The 5,039-nt window shown below is 38.2% G+C and overlaps 1 protein-coding gene across 2 annotated transcripts in view; it reads left to right on the top strand.

Moving 5' to 3' along the window:
- Window positions 1-531: 531 nt before the first annotated feature.
- The window catches only part of LOC311077435 (adhesion G protein-coupled receptor L1), a 62,871-nt gene continuing 58,363 nt past the window's right edge, over window positions 532-5,039 (top strand). For both annotated transcript variants that reach the window (XM_084105899.1, XM_084105898.1), the window contains exon 1: window positions 532-1,894. The gene's annotated coding sequence lies outside the window, so the exon portion shown is untranslated. The remainder of the gene's footprint in view (window positions 1,895-5,039) is intronic.

Below are 5,039 nucleotides of genomic sequence, written 5' to 3'. Positions count from 1 at the left end.
ATAACACAAAATGCTACACAAGAATTCTGAATGGTGTCAAACACAATGTATTTATCAACACAACACATTTACTTGTATAGCGTTTTACACAATACACATCATTTCAAAGCAGCTTTACAGAAAATGCATGAGTCCACATTACATTTTAGAGTGATCTGTTATCAGAGGTAATTAACTGTGTCTAAGTTATGTATTTCAGAAATGTACATAAAATCACAGTTAGCTAAAAATGTATTAATTTAAACAATGCAATAATTTAAGGCAGAAACAATGAGCTCATTGAAGTAATACTTGTTTGTTAACAAATGATTATGACATTTAGACAAATGTAGCATACATGTAACGGGAGTTTATGATTGTCTAAAAAGGACAAGCATTACAGAACTCATGTCAGAATTCATTCATGTTCATGTCCTCTGTCATGAACTATCTATTTATATACTATGATACAGAGAACCACGCACACACACACACACACACAGAGAGAGAGAGATAGAGAGAGAGAGAGAGAGAGAGAGAGCGCGAGGGAATGATGCAGGGCGTTCGCGTTCTCTCTGTCAAAGCGTTCGCGTTATGTTCGCCTGGTCACGCCTGCCGCATCCAGCACAAACGGGAATAGCATTTCTTTCCCGTCAGGAACCGACACGCTTCCACATTAGAGTCAACCGTAAGGGTTCGGTTAGCTATTTGATCGAAACACCGAGGCCTGTGCTTTTCTCGCCGTGTGTCTCTATTGTATGCAGAAGAATCCATGACAGCCGCATCTTCCATTGATCTGTTGATATCTGGGATCTTCACTGCTGTCCTTTACTACGAGCACAACATCTGGACGCGATCGCAGGCTCTTCTCTTTTATATTACACTGAGTATCCTGTTTTGATGAAGACATTTTTTTAACATGGTGAATGTAGATGATGTGAACGCAGCCTTTTTATTCATATAAGCCAAACAGTGTTTTTTTAGTCGTCGTGTTTTCGTGATTTAGATTCAGCCATCGTTCCGCGCAGGCCGTGGTTTTAGTCACGGATCTACACGATTGGTTTCTGCGCTAAATGTCGCGGATGTTGTTGATTATCGGTGTTATTTATTGCGGATTTAAACCGTTTTTTAAATCCGCGTGGACGGGGAGCGGCGCCAGGCGGGAATTTGCGTCCGCAGCAAACGACGCGTTTATTTTTGCCTGAACTCAATTTCTCCTTTTTATTATTATGATTATTTTTGTTTTTCGATGAAAATCGCCTGTCTACCAGACAAGGATCATCTTCTGTTCGGTCGTGGACGGGGAGCGGCGCCAGGCGGGATTTTACGACGTATACCTACAATATATATTTTTTTTACCTCAGCTCGATTCCTCATCGTTGATATTGTTTTTTAAGTGTTTAATTTAAACTTGATGAAAATCACCTGTCCACCAGAAGAGGATCACCCTCAGCTCATCGTCTCATTGCAATACCCTTGACGATCAACAGTTCATCGCGTAAAAGCGACATGCCTCGAAATACGCGCGATTAGAGCGTTTCGACGTCGAATCGAAGAATTTCTGCTGTGCTCATAATGAGTAACAAACCAAAACGTTTCTCATCTTCACTCATGGATGCTTTTGATGCTATATGGTAATTTGTCTTATCGACAGCGTCAGGAGACTGTCTGTATTCATATTGGATTATATCATTCCCCGTGTGTATTATTCCTCCTGCGTGTTTATGACTGAAGACTCTCTGTAAGGTGGATTTTAAATATCATGTTTTTGGTCCATTATCGTCTGGAAGATGGCAGCTGATTAAATTTTAATCTTGATGCATTCTGGCGACACGGGAGGAGAAGAGGAGAAGCGAGTGAATCGGGGAGGAGAGGAGAGAGGAGAGGATGTAGGGTGGATACGGAACACCAGAAGGTACGAATGAATGAATGAACGAAAGAACGACTGTCAGTGTGTGTGTTCATTTAAATCCCAAACACACACATTTCCATACACACATCATTGTCTATATTCCACATCTCACGTCACTTCATACACATTTATGTTAATGAGAATATATCATAATTCTGTGTGTGTGTGTGTTCGTTTATATATTCCAAATCTTCACATCACTTCACTTATCATAATTTTAGTGTTTTTTCTTTTGCATTTTAGTATGTGTATGTGTATACACACACACATATAATTTCATGTATGACTCACACACATATAACATACATACAACCAGAAACTGAATGCCCCCCCCCCCATACACATTTTATTAACAAAATTACATTTATATTTAACATCTGAGGACAAACCCATCCCTAAAGTGTAGTATTCACACACACATATATAAAAACACATCATTGCATACACATATCACTATATGCACACACATAAGCACACATTCTCCATGCAGAGACCTATATATCATACACACACACACACACACACACGCACGCACACGTTGTGGTAATTTTTCATTGGATGTAAATTGAGTTACAGGCCAAAGGCGCGCTGAACGCTGCGGATCGTGAGTGGTGTGTAAATGTGCTGGCGCCAGTGTCTGCTGGTGCATTCTGACAGACCTCCATCTCTCCCCACCCAACATCTCCTCCATCTCACACACACACATATATACACACATATACACACACACATGCACGCACACACACATGCACACACACACACACACACACGCACACACACCCACACACACACACGCTGCATCTGAGCAATGCAGGGGCAAAATATGATTGCTATAAGTGAGCTCTGAAAAAACTCCCCCTCTTCAATTTGTAAAATGGTTAAAAAATAAGGTAAATATTGTTTCATAAATATGTAGTTGTATTCTAGAAATGTAAAATGTTTTCTTTCAGGGTTTGCGTTAGTCATGTAAGGTCTATGGTACTGTATGGCCACTTTAGATAGGCCTACAATCAAAGCAAAAATTATTCAGACACCAGATATCATTTTAGATTTTGTTTTACTAGTGTGTGCAGGACACTATAGTTCATTTATGTAAGTGAGGAGAGCAAAATAAAGTAAACTGTGACATATTATACCCAATAATTCTTCATACAGTGACTTAACAGCTGACAGATATTCAACATTTTCTAAACTATAGCGAATAAACTGAGAATGTGAGAAATGTTGAAGGTGTCTGAATACATTTTAGTTTGACTGTATAAGTGTGTGTGTTCGGGTTTACTTGCCTACATTTTGAGGATAAATGTGTCTACAGAAGTGAGCTAAATCTGATGAAACTGGGACATCAGGGAGCGAAAATATTATGCTAATGTACAAAATGAGACGTTTAAGGTTGGTTTTAGTCCTCATTTGTCCTTGGTTGTGTAAGTAAACGTGTTTGTGTTTAATAGACACATATATAGAGAAGAGAGAGTGTTTAAAAAGACACACATAATGATCTTGTGAAGATCCACGGATGGTTGAGCGAGCAAAGACTCGAAACACAAACACATGCAAAAACACTGGCTACTAGTCAAAGCAAGCGGATGAAGAGCAGAAAATGATCTCATATGTCACTTCTCTTGTTTGTTTGTTGGTAAAAGAAAAATTGTGAAACGCGGTATATCTGTGGATCCTGCACGAGATAAAGAAACACTGTGTGAAATGAACTCATAACTCATAAATAGATAAATACATTGACATTGACCCCTGAGCTGGTGGTCATTCGTTTATCCACTAATGTTTGTGGTCATATTTATAGCGCTAAATAAAAAGGTATTAGTTATGTATCCTTCTCATTTTGCTTTCTCAAAATGGTTTTGTTGTTCTTGTTGGTGAAAATACTTCTTGCAGAGGTCATTTCTAAGCTGATTTCCTTAAACGCTTTCTAAACATCAGCCTTTGGGAAACCTGTTTGAGAACAGTCAGTACTGGTGACCCTGGACCACATAACCAGTCACAAGGGTCAATTTTTTAAAATTTTAATGTATGCATCATCTGAAAGCTGAATAAATAAGCTTTCCATTTATGTATGGTTTGTTAGGATATGATAATATTTGGCCGAGATACAACTATTAGATAATCTGGAATCTGAGGGTGCAGAAAAATCTAAATATGACAATTGTGCTGCATTCACTCACAAAAATACATGTTTTATATATTTACGGTAGGAAATTTACTAAATATCTTCATAGAACATTATCTTTACTTAATATCCTAATGATTTTTGGCATAAAAGAAAAATCGATAATTTTGACCCATACAGTGTATTGTTGGCTATTGCCACAGATACACCCGTGCGACTCGAGACTGGTTTAGTGGTCCAGGGTCACACATTTGCATTTTGCGGTTTGGTGTTGCACTATTGGCTTAAATGTGTGTGTGTTGATCTCTCAATCTGTCTTCTTGGACTAAGACTGTCTGCCTAATGTCTTTAATGTAACGCAGTCGGTCTAGACGGTCATTTATTCCTGCATTATGCAACCGAATTTAAAACAGTGAAGAGTTGAGATGGGAGACTCATTACGACTGTCACCAATAGCGTTTGACGGAAACGTTACAGTAACACAGTTTATGTTTTTGTACAGATCTGCTGTTCAAGAGTTTCAGCGAAAGCCTTTAGATCAAAAGAATTTACATTTATGAGAAACATATTCACTCAAGTGTGTCCGAAATGGTGTATACAATGTGATACAATACAAAAAAAATGCATGATGGCAGACATAAATATAATATTTAAGAATATACAAATATATTTAATTATTTTTGAAAACATTAATTATATATTTGCATGCTTTTATGTTAATGAGTAACCTGCCAATGCTGGAAATCTAAAAAATGACCAGAACGCAGTGTGAATAGACTGCCAGGAGAGTGTGTGTGTGTGTGTGTGTAAGAAAAGGTTTGTTTTTGTGATGTTTCATCTAAATGTTTTAACTTGACGTCATCAATCTCTCATTTTTCTCACCAACCAATCGATTCCTGAAACTTATCCTGATTCACTCTGAAATACGTCACGATTCGGAAGTAAAATTGGTTGACTTTTAGACGGACTGCAGTGGTATGTCTGTTTCCCCAGTCATGTGTGTGTGTGTGTGTGTGTGTGTGT

This window comes from Abramis brama (assembly GCF_963993115.1).
Source record: "Abramis brama genome assembly, chromosome: 2".
Lineage (NCBI taxonomy): Eukaryota > Metazoa > Chordata > Actinopteri > Cypriniformes > Leuciscidae > Abramis > Abramis brama.
The sequence above is the reverse complement of the archived record's forward strand: the minus strand, read 5'-3'. Positions and strand labels throughout refer to the sequence as shown.